Here is a 17136-nt window from a genome sequence, read left to right as displayed (position 1 = left end):
CAACACTTACTCAGTTACGCCGTGTGCTGGCACCGGACCTGCCCTTTATGATAAAAATCTCAAAGTTTTGCAGAATGTTATACATTAGTATATATTGGCTTAGAATTAGCAACTCACTGGAACGCTTCTTAAAGGGAAGCTGTCACCAATTTATGCTGCACCAACCACAGACACATGAGTCATGTTGTTTTCTTAAACTCTCTGACATTTCAGAGAAAACATAGTTTGAAGAGTCGAGGACCATAGGCAGAGAGGAGTGTAGTCTAGTGCCGCCTTTGGCCTGCTTCTACCTGCACCCCTCTAGTTGATAGAGAAGTCTTTCCTATGTGTATGTGGAGAACTTGGCCAGGGGCTAGTCACATCTATTCTTATAGTCCCCGACCGACTCTTCAAACTAGGTTTTCTCTAAAAGGCTGGAGCGTTTCAGAGAAAAACAGCTTACTGCAATCATGCAGCCAGGCTCTGATTCATTATGTCCATGGTTTGGGCAGCATAAATCAAGTGACAGGTTCTCTTTAAAGACCAAATTATACAGTGTCCAATTTTTATTATTACATAATTCCAAATCAGGTGCTTGTCTACTCTGTGTATAACTTTACGTCCTGCCACTCAACGTTGTTCACCTAACATATTCTTTTTTTTTAACCACTTTGGCCTTTCTCAGACGTCAGTGATTACTGGTGTGTGAATAAGGCTTTAGATTTTCACTTCTGCTCAGACTATTGACAACTCTCGATTATACTTACTTAATTTTTTCTGTAGATTCTTATTCTCAACAGAATGTCATATTTTGTGCCACAAGTCAATCATGTTAAGTTATCGTTTTAGAATTACAAAGTGACAAGACCCAATAAGGAAAAGAAATACAGTAAATGCCAATTCATTGTCGTTTGTGGCAGAAATCTGATGTAAAACAGTTTGAAATGTTCCAAAATTTTTGTGCAATTTGTAGTTGCGCAAAAATGTTGCAAACGTTTGACATTGTTGCTCCATCTCTACCTACCTACTGAAAAGTGGAAGAGAATACAGAAGCGGCATAATGGAGCTTGACCGTACAAATTCATCTTAAATTATGATATAAAAAAGTTGTAAATAAGACAGAAATGTACTTTTCCATGGCTGGAGTACATTTCTGAGTCTAGGCATTCGGCAGCTGAAATCTACAGCAAATTCAATAAGCCTGTGCATGCCTCTTTATTGATTTTAGTACATATTACTCCAGCGTACTGTTTTAGAAAGATCGGTATATAAAATGTCACTCTTGATGAATTGGCCCCTTAGACTTCAACCTATATAATGAAAGGGAACCTGTCAGCACATTTTAGATGGAAGCAGTGGTATAGCTGTATACAGGGTCGGACTGGGGTGCCTAGGGCCCACCAGGGGAACTGACTCTAGGGGCCCACACTACAGCCCACCTAAACGGTTTTATTACTTGTTATGTTTTTCTATAATGTACTATAATTACATGTTTGGCCGCGCTGTGGAGCACCAAGCGGCAGGACTTTCTTCGAACAGTCATTCCGTACTGCCAGAGTCCCTTTAATGGTAACTTGTCACCTTGAAAAATGCTATTTATCTGCAGATATAGGGGTAATCTGCAGGTAAATAGGGTGTAAAGCCTGGTTAGACGGCTTATTGGAAAAGCATTGGCTACACGGAGAAAATTACATTTTATTCTCCCTGCCGCCACTCGCTTCCTGTCATAGGGTCGGTGAGGGTGCTGCAATAACATCCGGCACCTTGATTGTGACATCTTCCATGGAGGCCAACCTCAGGCTGAGCTTCATTGAATGACTAACATGGCAGCAGCACCTGGCAACTAGTGCTGAGCGAACGTGGTTGGATAAGGTGTGATCCCAGCATGCTCGGGTGTTATCTGAGTATCTTGTAGTGCTCTGCTACTATGCTCGAGTCCCCGGGGTAGAATGTTTTACGGCGGTAGACAGACGCAACACATACAGGAATTGCCGGTTTGTTAGGTAATCCCTGCATGTGTTGCTTCTGTCTATCACCGCAAAACATGCTACCCCGGGGACTCGAGCATATTAGAAGATCACTACAAGATACTCGGATAACACCCGAGCATGCTGGGATCACACCTTATCCGACCAAACTCACTCAGCACTAGTTGCCAGGTGCAGCTACCATGTTAGTCATTCAATGAAGCTCAGCCTGAGGTTGGGCTCCATGGAAGTGTCACAATCAAGGTGCCGGACGTTATTGCAGCATGCTCACTTTGTAGTTCGCGGTGACTGTAATGTCTCTTATCCGACCACGCTCACTCAGCACTACTGGCAACCCATCAGCAACCTGCAACTGCGTCACAGGGGGCTGAAGGGAACAGGTGACTGCATGCACCGGCCATTGTGCTATCTAAATGCCGCTGTCAGTGATTGAAAAGGACACTTAAATACTCAAAACAGCAGCAATCAAGGCAAGCTCTGATCGCTCAACAAGGGGTGCCCTGTCAATCACTGAGCACAGCTCCGGGGCCCGCTCACTGCAGGAGTTGTTCTCCTCGGCGTGAGCTCTCGCACGGATTACAGTGGGTGACACTTAGGAGAGGTGAGTATAAGGATTTTTTAATTTTATTCCTATTTTTACAGTTGGACACGGCGGGAGTAGACTACTACTCTCATCATTGACTTCTATATTGTAGCTCTGTCTAATCTAATTATATAAAACTGTAATACTGCACCCTTAAATTTTTGTATGTCCGTATGATTTTGAGATCAGGTCTCCATAAGATATTATATTACATAAACACAATTCATCACTAAATGGAAGGACCATATAGCGGCATGCAGTGTGCCTACAACTCTGAAGTACAGTTGAAACCAGAAGTCTACATACACTATATAAAAAGACACATATGCATGTTTTTCTCAATATCTGACATGAAATCAGAATATCTCTTTCCCGTTTTAGGTCAATTAGGATTACCATCATTTTTAATATTTTCCAAATGCCAGAATAATGAAAGAGAGAGAATGTTTTAAGGCAGGGGTGGGCAATTAATTTTCCAGAGGGGTCACATAAGAGACTGTGACTGTTGTGGAGGGCCGAACCAATACGCTGAAATTAACTCTGCTCAATATTAATATTGACATATTAATTATAATTACTTTATATTAATATTAATTGTATCACTTAATATTGAGCAGAATTAAGTATGCAGACATCCCCCTATATACCATTTGAGCACACACACAGCCCCCTATAAACCGTAAGAGCCTCTCCATGTCCAGCAGGAGACCCCCATAGCCTTCCCATGTCCAGCAAGACACCCCCATAGCCTCCCCATGTCCAGAAAGAGACCCCATAGCCTCCCCATGTCCAACATGAGACCCCTATACCCTCCCATGTCCATCAGGAGACCCGCATAGCCTCCCCATGTCCAGCAGGAGACCCCCATAGCCTCTCAATGTCCAGCAGGAGACCCCCATAGACTTCCCATGTCCATCAGGAGACCCCCATAGCCTCCCCATGTCCAGCAGGAGACCCCAATAGCCTCCCCATGTCCTGCAACTGCCCCCATAGCCTCCTCTTGTCCTGCAACTGCCCCCCATAGCCTCCCTATGTCTAGCAAGAGACCCCCATAGCCTCCCCATGTCTAGCAACTGACCCCCATAGCCTCCCCATGCCCTGCAACTGACCCCCATAGCCTCCCCATGTCCTGGAACTGACCCCCATAGTCCCCCCATGTCCTGCAACTGACCTACATAACCTCCCCATGTCCTGCAACTGACCCCCATAGCCTCCACATGTCCTGCAACTGACCCCCATAGCCACCCCATGTCCTGCAACTGACCTCTATACCCTCCCCATGTTCAGCAACTGACCCCCATAGCCTCCCCATGTCCTGCAACTGATCCCCATAACCTCGCCATGTCCTGCAACTGTCCCCCATAGCCTCCCCATGTCCTGCAACTGACCCCCATAGCCTCCCCATGTTCAGCAACTGACCCCATAGCCTCCCCATGTCCAGTAGGAGACCCCCATAGCCTCCCCATGTCTAACAACTGACCTCCATAGCCTCCCCATGTCCTGCAACTGACCCCTATAGCCTCCGCATGTCTAGCAACTGACCCCATAGGCCCCCATGTCCTGCAACTGACCCCCATCCCGAGGATGCAGATAGCGGTGAAAGTGGGCGGCGCTGGCGATGGACAGGTGGGGGAGGGCACGGTGCGGGCAGTGAACCACTGTTTTCAGCCCATGGCTGTTTCGGTCCATGAGACGGATGGGGACAGCCACAGGGCCGGATGTGTCCCGCGGGCAGCGCTTTGCCCAGGCCTGTTTTAAGGCATTTTTATTACTTATTGCAAAGTCAAAAGTTTACATACGCTAAGATTACTATGCCTTTAAACAATTCTAGACTGCCCATATGATGATGTCATGTGTTTGGAAGCTTCTGTTTTTTTGGCAACATCTGAGTTAATTACAGACACACCTGTGGATGTATTTTAATGCACACCTGAAACACAACTGCTTCCTTGTGTAGCATCATGGGAAAGTCTAAAGAAATCAGCCAAGATATCAGGAAGAGAATTGTGAAGTTGCACAAGTCTGGCTCATCCTTGGGTACAATTTCAAGATACCTGAAGGTGCCTCGTTCATCTGTACAAACAATTATACGCAAGTATAAGCAAGATGGGAATGTCCAGCCATCATACCGCTCAGGAAGGAGATGGGTTTTGTGTCTCAGAGATGAATGTGCTTTGGTCCAACATATGCATATCAACCCAAGGACAAAAGCAAAACACCTTGTGAAGATGATGGTGGAAGCTGGTAAGATTGTGTCAATATCCACAGTGAAACGAGTACTGTATCAACATGGGCTGAAAGGCCTCTCTGCCAGGAAGAAGCCATTACTCCAAAATAAACATAAAAAAAGCCATATTAATGTTTGCAAATGCACACAGGAACAAAGACCTTAATTTTTTTAAGACTTGTCCTGTTGTCTGATTAAACTAACATTGGACTTTTTGGGCATAGTGGCCATTGTTTTTTTGAAGGAAAAAGGGAGAAGCTTGGAAGCCTAAGAACACCATCCCAACTGTGAAACATGGGGGTGGCAGCATCATGTTGTGGGGTTGTTTTGCTGCAGGAGGGACTGGTGCACTTGACAAAATAGATGGTATCATGAGAAAAGAAGATTATGTGGCAATACTGAAGCAACATCTCAAGACATCAGCCAAGAAGTTAAAACTTGGGCGGAAATGGGTCTTCCAAATGGACAATGACCCGAAGCATACTGTCAAAATGGTAACAAAGTGGCTTAAGGATAATAAAGTCAATATTTTGGAGTGGCCATCACAAAGCCCTTATCTCAATCCTATTGAAAATTTATGGGCAAAGCTGAAGAGACAGGTGTGAGCAAGGCGACCTACAAACCTGGATCAGTTACACCAGTTTTGTCAGGAGGAATGGGCCCAAATTCCAACCAACTATTGTGAGAAGCTTGTGGAAGGATATCCCAAACGTTTGACCCAAGTCATTCAGTTTAAGGGCAATGGTACCAAATACTAATGAAATGTATGTAAACTTTGGACTTTGCAGTAAGTAATAAAAATCCCTTACAATATTCTCTTTTTCTCATTATTCTGGCATTTGGTGGCAAATATTAAAAAATATGGTATTCCTAATTGACCTAAAATGGGAAAGATTTACTCTGCTTTCATGTCAGATATTGAGAAAAACATGCATATGTGTCTTTTTATATAGTGTATGTAAACCTCTGGTTTTAACTCTATGTAACATTGTGTGCCTTCTACAGGCTCTTTGCAAAAGGTCTTCAATGTGCACATGGCTTTACTATTAGAGCAAATTGACAGGCCTTCTTAAACCGGTGAAAAAAAAATCACAAATTTATAAACCGTTATAAGTGAGCAATTCTATTTTCTACAGAACTTGGTTAGCTCTCCATTTTTCTTTTCACTTACTTGCTATTAATATCATATCATAGGAAGTGCTTGATTGCTAGTATTCCAGTTTAAAGGATGAAGATGAGAGAAAAGAGTCTGTTTTTCCTTTTCCATGAGTCACTTCATACTTGTCCATGCAAGGTATTGTAGCTTAGTTTTATTCACTTGAAAGGAGATGAACTGCAAAACCAGTCACAACCTATGGTGAAAAGTAGTTTTCTGGAAAAAGCACATGCAGTTATAAAGTTTTGGGAGGAGGAGATGTACCTTTTTTGAAGATCTAAAAAGTTTCAATGTAATAAATACCCATTAATGAAGGACAAATTTAGGATAAAAACACAATTAGTCAAGCGGTGATAGATTATATGGATGGCAAGTGATTTAACATTTGTTTAAATGGGTTATCTGGGAATTTATTTTTTTGTAAAGGGCCAAGAACTTACCAGCAGGTAGTTGATTACTACCAACCCATTGTGCCTGGCAAAGATCTGTTCCACCTTAGGCGGCGACTCTCCTGCTTCATTTAACCTCATGTCAACAGAGCAGCTCTTTCTTATCTCATCTTTTTTATGATGCACTACTTGCTAGAGATGGGGTGCACCTTACGAAGACTGGAAAACGTGTATTTGGAAGTTGCCATGCTACACTCATCAGGAGAGCTTTAAACTAGAACAATGTGGAAAGGGAAGCAAAAGGCCAGAAAAAGATATACAGCTGACAAATACTATTGAGATCTCTGCTATTGGAAGTGGAAAGAAAGAAAGAACAAAGACAAAAAAATCTAAATAATAAAAATATGGGAGGAAGAGAAACCAATCACAAACTAAAATGTTTTTATACAAATGCACAAAGCATGGGCAACAAGCAAGGAGAATTGGAACTACTAACGCAGGAAAAGAAATATGATGTCATTGGAATCACTGAAACTTGGTGGGACGATACACATGATTGGAATACAAGGCTAAAAGGATACAACTTATTTGCAAGAAAGAGACTTGATAAACGAGGAAGAGGTGTCGCATTGTATGTTAGAAAAATGTATATCTGCACAGAGATTGAAGCTTCAGAGACTGGGAGTTCTGTGGAAACTGTTTGGGTAAGAATACAAGGAGAGAACAACGGAAAGAACACCATTGTAGGCATTTACTACAGGCCACCTGGGCAAACTGAAGATATGGATGAACTCTTTATGTATCAAATGACCAAGTTCTCCAAAAAATTTGACGTAGTGGTCATGGGAGATTTCAACTATCCAGCCATTTGTAGGGATTCTCTCTCAAGTAAAACTTACAGGTCAAGCAAATTCTTATCCTCTCTTGCTGACAACTTTATCTTCCAAAAGGTAGGGGAGAGAACAAGGGGATCTGCTACTTTGGATCTCCTTGTAAACAGGGAGGAAATGGTTGAGGAGGTAAAAGTGGCTGGGACCCTAGGAGGCAGCGATCATGCTAATATAGAATTTTGGATAACTAGAGGAGGAAGACATGTGAAGACTCAAACTTCAAGGTTAGATTTCAGAAAGGCAGATTTTAAGCGACTCAGAAAGAGAATAGGAGGGATCCAATGGCTGGATGTCCTTAAGGACAAAAATGTCCAGGAAGGAATGGGAAATTTTTAAAAATGAGATTCTCAAAGCACAATCGTTAACAATTCCGAAAAGTAGGAAGAATGGGAAGCATTTAAGGAAACCAGGATGGATGAACACAGAACTTAAACACATGCTAAAAAGAAATAAAGAAATGTTTATCAAATGGAAAGAGGGAGGCACATCTAAAAAAGATTATAATGCAGTCTGCAGAACCTGCAGGGCATGTATCAGGTTAGCTAAAGCTGACAATGAATTCAGGCTTGCAAGAGATGTCAAAAGCAATAAAAAAGGATTTTGAGGGTATGTCAAAAGTAAAAGAAAAGTCAAAGATGCTATAAGATTTTTACAGGATAAAAATGGTGAAATGGTAAGAAAGGATGTTGAGAAGGTCGAAATTTTAAATTCCTATTTTGCATCAGTTTTCTCTCAGAAAGAAAATGTAACATCAACTGATCTTCACTGTCCTATTAAAAGAATAGAAGAATCCAGGTTATCTGTAAACAGAAAGATTGTGAGGGAATATTTAGCTAACATAAATGAGTTCAAGTCTCCAGGTCCAGATGAATTACACCCCGGAGTACTGAAGGAGATCGTAGAAGAAATTTTAGAACCACTCTCCATAATCTTTGAAAATTCTTGGAGAACAGGACAAGTCCCAGAAGACTGGAGATGAGCAAATGTTGTTCCTATCTTCAAAAAGGGGAAGAAGGTGGACCCAGGGAACTATAGGCCGGTGAGTCTGACTTCTATACCAGGAAAGATCTTTGAACAAATTATTAAACAACATGTATGTAAGTACCTGGATAAGAATGAAGTGATTAACCAGAGTCAGCATGGGTTTGTAACTAACAAGTCATGTCAGACTAACTTAATTTCCTTCTATGACAGAATCACTGACTGGGTGGATCAGGGAAATGCTGTAGATATAGTATATCTTGGCTTCAGCAAAGCATTTGACAAAGTATCTCACACCATCCTTATTGAAAAAATTACCAAGTATGGAATGGACAAGGCAACTGTTAGGTGGATTCATAACTGGCTTAGTGATCGGACTCAAAGAGTGGTCGTAAATGGCTTCACATCCAGTTGGATGAATGTCTCAAGTGGGGTACCACAGGGCTCTGTCCTGGGACCTGTATTGTTCAACATCTTTATCAATAATTTAGATTAAGGAATTGAGGGTAAACTGATTAAATTTGCTGATGACACAAAGCTAGGAGGGATAGCTAACACTAGAGAAGAGAGAGAGAGGATTCAAAAAGACCTAAATAAACTGGAGCAGTGGGCAGCAACTAACAGAATGGTTTTTAACAGGGAAAAATGCAAAGTACTACATCTGAGCAATAAAAATGAAAAAAGCATATACAGAATGGGAGGAATAGAGCTAAGCAACAGTACATGTGAAAAAGACTTAGGTATACTAATAGATGATAGACTGAACATGAGTCAACAGTGTGATGCAGCAGAAAAAAAGGCAAATACAATTCTGGGATGTATTAACAGAAGCATACAGTCTAGATCACATGAAGTCATTATCGCACTTTACTCCTCTTTGGTCAGACCTCATCTGGAATACAGTGTCCAGTTTTGGGCACCACATTTTAAAAAAGACATTGACAAACTGGAGCAAGTTCAGAGAAGAGCGACCAGAATGGTGACTGGTCTGCAAACCATGTCCTATGAGGAACGGTTACAGGATTTGGGAATGTTTAGCTTGCAAAAAAGAAGACTGCGAGGAGACTTAATAGCTGTCTACAAATATCTCAAGGGCTGTCACATTGTAGAAGGATCATCTTTATTCTCATTTGCCCAAGGAAAGTCTAGAAGCAATGGGATGAAACTGAATGGGAGGAGACACAGATTAGATGTTAGAAAAAACTTTTTGACAGTGAGGGTGATCAATGAGTGGAACAGGCTGCCACGAGAGGTGGTGAGTTCCCCTTCAATGGACGTCTTCAAACAGAGGCTGGACAGACATCTGTCTGAGATGATTTAGTGAATCCTGCTTTGAGCAGGGGGTTGGACCAGATGACCCAGGAGGTCCCTTCCAACTCTAACATTCTATGATTCTATGATTTTCTTCCTGTCTGCCCTGTAGATAGGGCATTACTGCTGATGTCATGCTGATTGATAGTTGGCTGTCTGCAGTTAGGCAGTGGGGAGCCAGCTGTCAATCAGAATGAAATTTTGCAGTGTCACCCTAACGACAGAGCAGAGTGGAAGAGAAGAAGCTGCTCTGTTGATGTGATGTCACCGGTATCAGGAGAAACACCGTCAGGAGCGGTCCTTGACCTATCTGAGCTGGCAGAGATTTTTGCTGAGCAGAACTGACAGGTAGTTGTCAACTACCTGCCAGTAAGTTCTTTGCCCCATACAAAATAAAGCAATTCCCAGATAACAGTGATATGCAGTAATAGTGTCAATATATTTTATACAATTCATACCAACACAACATTAAATATACATGATTATTTGGAAAATGCTTAAAAGGTTTTGTCCCCTATTGTGGGACTAGGTCATATAGGGCTGTTTTATGCTTGACACCCATTTGTATTAACCATTGCAAAATGTGTTGTAACTTTGAAGACCTCATGCATCAATATATTACAAGCGTGCCCATTGTTTCATCTGTATATGCACTACCAGATGAGTGTCATGAAAAAGTGGGTTGTCCTGAACCTTCAAAAAAATGTCTGTATTATTTTATATTTATGGACATTACTAAAGACATGGGGACCAATTACGCTTTTATTAAAATAATTGCGATTTCTGTGAATAAAGTATATGAAGTCATATATCTAGATAGGTTTAGTTACAATCATGGCCAAAGTGTTGGCACCCTTGAAATTGTTACAAAAATTGAAGTGTTTCTTCCAGAAAATTGTTGCAATTTTACACGTTTTGTTATACACATGTTTATTTCCACAAAAAATACAGAGAAAAAAAGGCAAATTGGACATTATTTCACACAAAACCCCCAAAATGGGTCTGGCAAAATTTTTGGCACCTTTCCAAAATTGTGGGTTAACAACTTTGTTTCAAGCATGTTTTGCTCATTCAAACTCACCTGTGGCAAGTAACAGGTGTGGGCAATATGAAAATCACTCCTGAACCTGTAACATCACTGCTGGCATCCCTGCATGGATTCCCATCCCCCACCGTGCAGGGACACCGACTTACTCACCACCCCGGGCCGTGCAGTGAGTTCCTTGTCTTCTGCTTGCTGTGTGCAGTGATCTCTTTGTCCTCGGCTTGCTGGGCATGTTTCCTGGCTGCATGCTTAAAGCGCCAGCGCGTACACTTCCTGATTATTAAACAAACAGTGCGCACATTCCTAATGTGTCCCCAACCTATTGCTGGGAGGCACTCGGTACTTATAGCACCTCCAGCGGTTGGGAGGTGCCTGAACAACACTCTCTTTCAGTGTGTGTGTTTGCAACTACTGAGATGCCAGGTCCTGTCCTGTTTCTGCCACCCTAGGGCTGAGTACCCAGGCCTGAACCTGTGTCTTATTTTATCTGTTTCTGCCACCCTGGGGGCTGAATACCCAGGCCTGAACCCTGAACCTGTACTTGTGTCTGTTCTTGTCTGAATTGGGACCTATCCCTGAACCTGGTTGTATCTGTGTCTTGATCTTTCCCTAAACTTCTTGTGTCTGAACCTATACCTATCTCTAAACTTACAGTGTCTGAACCAGTACTTATCTCTGAAACATGCAGTGTCTGAACCTGTACCTATCTCTGAAACCTACAGTGTCTGAACCTGTACGTAACTCTGAAACCTGCAGTGTCTGAATGAGTACCTATATCTAATCTGTTGTCGCTGTGCAACATTATTGTTTAGTGAGTACACTTGCTACTTCCTTGTAACTACCCTATGTGAACTTGGCTCTGCCTGTCCTGTGGGTACCTGTCCTTGTATTGGTCTTGTGTGTACTTGGTCCTGTGTGTACTTGTCTTTGTAATCACACTGTGCTAACCTTACCATGTCTTTTCCATGTGAACCTAGTCCTGCCCGCACCTGTGGTTCCCTCCCTGTCCGCAATTGCGGTTCCCTGCCTGTCTGCTCCTGAGGTTCCCTGCCTGTCCGCATCTGTGGTTGCCTGTCTGGCTGTGTTAAAAGGCTCGGATGCCGCACACAGCACGCAGAGAGTATGGCAGAGGTTTAATTCAAGATTTGGTTTCTCCACGCAGGGAGTGTAAATTTAAGTAACACAACAATAAAACAATAAAATCGGACAATAAACGATTGTGGTTTAACTATAACACGGAAAGGATGAACAATACGGCGCAGTCCCAAAAGTTCAGGCTGAATAAGAGAAGGTAGATTACTGGAGGCTTGCACTTATCTGTCCTTTAGCGATAACTACGTCCGTCTTCAGAAACTCACTCCGGAGAGTGTCCGTCTTCTGGCGGCAGTGGGCGGTCTCGGGTCTCACCCACTGGGCCCCCAGTCCTTTTGACCACACGACAGCGGTCACGACTCCTTTAAGAGTCGCAGCAAGCTCCTCCGGCGTACAACAAACTGCGTTAGGATCACTAATCCCGGGTGCGTCCTCACCCGTAGGTCACCGTCAGATATCTGGAAAACTGTGGTGATGCAGGTAACTGAACGATCACTTTCTGTAGGCCCGGTACAGACCGCACGCCCCTTGTTTTGCGGCAAGCTGTGTCACCCGTTCGTCCGTCACCGTAGACAGGTCAGCACGTCTCTATTTCACCGAGGACAGGGCAGCACGTCTCTCTCTCGTTGTCGGCAGGTCAGACTGTTTCTCCCCAACTGCCGGTCAGCTCTCCACAACCAACTGTCTCTTTCGCGCGAGCCCAGACACCTGACTTCCTCTCTTCCGTCCCTCTCCTCTGTCCCCCAGCACTGTCCAGGAATTCCCCCGTGCACTCTTAATCCTGTCCCCTGGCAACACTGGGCAGGACCCTGGCAGTTCCGGCGCCGGAGCTCCGCACCTGTCCCTAGGCAAGTCTTCCTTCTTACAGCTGCTCCTGCGGCTCCCTGCATGTCCATTCAGTCTGAACTGGGTCCTACCCATTCCTGTATTCCAGTTGTACTTGCCAGTGACCCAGTTCTTCCTGAAACTGTTCCTGTCAGTGCAGTTTAACTAGGTCCTATTCATGCCAGTATATCAGCCGTGTCAGTGTACATATCTCTTTGAGTGACAGCTGCTGTGCTTCTGAGGTCAGTCATGGAGTAGCACCTGGTCCTGCCCCTCCCGGGCACTCCTCGGATCACGGCATCATCAGCTGCCGTGTGTCCGTGGTCAGTCTTGTGTGGAACTTAGCTACGCCCCTCCAGGCACTCCTCGGTTCATGGCACAGTGGGGCCATGATCCATGCTCGCGTTAAAAAGTCCAAGCCAAGAGTAAGAGAAACCAGATAAAAAGGGGACAAGTTGACTCAATCTTTGCACTGTGTCTGTGTGTGCCACACTAAGCATGGAGAACAGAAAAAGGAGAATAGACCTGTCTCTTAAATTGTTGAAAAATGTCAACAATCTCAAAATTACAAGTTCATCTCCAGAGATCTTGAGGTTCTTTTGTCCACGGTGCGCAACTTAATCAAGAAGTTTACAACCCATGGAAGTGTAGCTATGGACATGAATGTCAGAGAAAAATTTATGAAAGGTTGTAAAACATGGTGGATAAGCAGCCCCAATCAAGTGCCAAAGAAGTTCAAGCTGTCCTGCAGGCTCAGGGTACACTCGTGTCAGCACGAACTATCCATCGACATTTGAATGAAATGAAATGCTATGGCAGGAGACCCAGGAGGACCCCACTGCTGACACAGAGACATAAAAAAGCCTTTGTGCAGTTTGTCAAAATGTACATGAGTAAGCCAAAATCATTGTAGGAAAGTGTCTTGTGGACAGATTGGACCAAGATAGAGCTTTTTGGTAAAGCATATCTACTGTTTTCCGAAAACGGAATAAGGTCTAGAAAGAAAAGAACACAGTAACTAGAGTCAAATATGGTGGAGGTTCAAAGATGTTTTGGGGTTGTTTTGCTGCCTCTTGCGCTGGGTGCCTTGACTATGTGCAAGGCATCATAAAATCTGAAGATTACTAAAGGATTTTTGGTCTTAATGTACAGTAGTGCCTAGTGGCCGAGAGCTGGGTATGGATCCTAGGTTATGGGTCATATTTACTTATGACTAATATATACTCCTGCAACATATGCTCTGTCATCCACCCTTCTCCCCCACTTTTCTCTCTCTCTTACCCTCTTCTTCCCCCTCTTTTCTTCCCCCTGTAGTTTGGAGGTGCGGTCCTCCCTAGTCTCCTCCCCGTTCCTTGTACTGTAAGAGATTGTTTTGCTTTGACTTCTCTGCACTTTTGCTTTGTTTTGGGTATTATGTGTGCTCTTCGCCTCTGCCCCAGTATCATTGGTTTTGTTAGACCCGTGAAGTTGCTTCTGGCTTATTGACCACTGGGGTATATTACGCGTGGTCATTTGATACGGCGCGGTATATGGTATGGTATGTAGCCAGAGTAGTGTCCGATACTGTTCTGTTTTGGACACTCCTCCGGGCCGGGGTGATTTTGGGTGGGGGTTCCGTTGCCACCCACTGCAGAGTGTTACGTATGGGCACTCTGCGTTCCTTCCCCCTATATTTCGTCACCTGGTCAGCGCGTTTGTTTGCTTTGGGACGCGCGCACCGGAAGTGACGTTTGCGCGTCACGGCCGGCGCTTGCGTTCCACATACCGGACATGAGTCTCGCCGGAACCGGAAGTGACGCGCTCGCATGTCAGCGCGGTCATATTTAAAAGGAGGACCTATTTGATTGTTCTTTTGAGCTGTCTGATGGAGAGGCTGAGCGATTGATGCCAGCCTCCATACTGTGTGACACCCTCTTCTCCCCTGATGATTAGCTGAGGCAACGAAACGCGTCGGGAGCGGTGTGCTGTGGTCTTTTGGAGGCTGAAAAAGTTTTAGATGCCCCACCACATGGAGCTGTCTTAAAGCCAGAGAGCAAGAACCGACATTTTATTTGGTGAGGCTGTTCCAATAGTATACTTAAGGTCTATATGCTCACCATAATCTGTTTATATGTACGAAGGTTCTTATATGCTGAGACATTATATGCTGAGACATTGTCTTGAGAGCTCCACTTTTTTCTGCCATTTTATCTGTGTTATGTTACGGGTAGACTATGTCTAGATAACATATCCTCGCACCCCTGGACATAACAAGTTACTGACTATTATGGTTATTTACCACTACAGGCAGGCATATTCTTGCTTTTAGGTCCTTGTGACTCGTTTATCATTTTTTATTCATTTCTAATAAATGCTAAGTTTTAATTGTTTGTAGCACCACTTAACTTGCTAGACTACCTACTCTATTTTGTGGTTACCTTTGAAACCCTATTGCTGTATTTTGTCTTCCAGAAGGACAATGACCCTAAACATAGTTCAACAAGCACCCAGAAATGGATGGAAACAAAGCGCTGGATAGTTCTGAAGTGGCCAGCAATGAGTCTGGATCTAAATCACATTGAACACCTGTGGAGAGATCTTATAATTGCTGTTAAGAGAAGGCACCTTCAAATATGAGAGACCTAGAGCAGTTTGCAAAAGAAGAGTGGTCCAAAATTCTAGTTGAGAGGTGTAAAAAGCTTGATGATGGTTATAGATCGCTATTGATTGCAGTTATTTATTACAAAGGATGTGCAACCAAATATTAAGTTAAGGGTGCTGAGACTTTTGTCCAGCCCATTTTTTTTTTAAATTATTTGAAACAATTTCAAGGGTGCCAACACTTTCGCCCTTGAGAGCCACATTCAACTCTTAGAGAGGGTCATGTGACATCTTCCATGGAGGCCAACCTCAGGCTGAGCTTCATTGAATGACTAACATGGAAGCAGCACCTGGCAACTAGTGCTGAGCGAACGTGGTTGGATAAGGTGTGATCCCAGCATGCTCGGGTGTTATCTGAGTATCTTGTAGTGCTCTGCTACTATGCTCGAGTCCCCGGGGTAGAATGTTTTACGGCGGTAGACAGACGCAACACATACAGGAATTGCCGGTTTGTTAGGTAATCCCTGCATGTGTTGCTTCTGTCTATCACCGCAAAACATGCTACCCCGGGGACTCGAGCATATTAGAAGATCACTACAAGATACTCGGATAACACCCGAGCATGCTGGGATCACACCTTATCCGACCAAACTCACTCAGCACTAGTTGCCAGGTGCAGCTACCATGTTAGTCATTCAATGAAGCTCAGCCTGAGGTTGGGCTCCATGGAAGTGTCACAATCAAGGTGCCGGACGTTATTGCAGCACGCTCACTTTGTAGTTCGCGGTGACTGTAATGTCTCTTATCCGACCACGCTCACTCAGCACTACTGGCAACCCATCAGCAACCTGCAACTGCGTCACAGGGGGCTGAAGGGAACAGGTGACTGCATGCACCGGCCATTGTGCTATCTAAATGCCGCTGTCAGTGATTGAAAAGGACACTTAAATACTCAAAACAGCAGCAATCAAGGCAAGCTCTGATCACTGCTGTTACAGGCAGACGCCGGCTATGTAACACAGCCGACATCTGCCCGGTATGGAGCAGGCTCAGCTCCTGAACCCGCTCCATACAAGCACATCCCAATGGTGACAGTTATGACAAGGTTAGCAAATTTCACTTGTCTGTTCCTAAATGTGGAAAGACAAATGGAATTCCCTAACACATGTGAAAGAGACCTAATAGATTTAGTAAAGGTGCCTCAAGCACATGAATGTTATTACACACCACAATGCACAGTTACATACACGCATCTTACAAAAATACATATTATTCCAGATACGCAGACGCGCACAAACACGCCGACGCGCAGAAACACGCAGACGCGCACAAACACATAAGTACATGAATACATCATCTGAACCACCATCAATTGTAATGTCAGGTCAGCCCCATATATCTTTGTATCGCATAAACCTACAACTCCCAGTATGTAATTAACAATAGAGATACTGGGAGTTATCAGTCATCATCAGACTGCGGACCATACAGGAAGCACAGTTCTGATGAGACACAGGCAGGATCACAAATGAACATTTACATCCAGGTATCTTACCTGAGACGTCTTCTCTGATTAGAGTCGTTCTCTTTCTTTTCGTCTCCATCTTGTCCAGACCCCTTGAGGACTTTTCTCATCCACAGCTCGTCTCTGCAGACTTCCATCTTCTCCGGTCTTCTGCAGCTCATCCCCACACGATGCCCTTAAAGATAGCAGTCTCATTATAATGCTCCTGAATAAAAATATCTACACTGATCCCCTGAATAAACCTAACTCTTACAATGTTCCCTGCACAAAACATGACATACACTCTACCCCTCTTATGGTACCTGCTCTCCACACTGTCCTCTCCTTTCCATACTGGGCCCCCTCTCCACACTGTCCTCTCCTTACCATACTGGGCCCCCTGTTCACATTGTCCTCTCACACTGTGTCCCCCCTATACTGCCCAGTCTCTATACTGTGCCCCTTCATCACACTCCCCCTCCTCAGCATACTGTTCCCCCCTTTCTGTGCCCTCATACTGTTTCCCCCATACTGCCGCATCTCTATACCTTCCCCCACACTACCTAGTCTCTGTGCTGTGTCACCT

This window comes from Phyllobates terribilis, unplaced genomic scaffold, assembly GCF_046119375.1.
Source record: "Phyllobates terribilis strain yellow unplaced genomic scaffold, ASM4611937v1 Scaffold_1__5_contigs__length_1240528914, whole genome shotgun sequence".
Lineage (NCBI taxonomy): Eukaryota > Metazoa > Chordata > Amphibia > Anura > Dendrobatidae > Phyllobates > Phyllobates terribilis.
Note: the sequence above shows the minus strand (reverse complement) of the source record.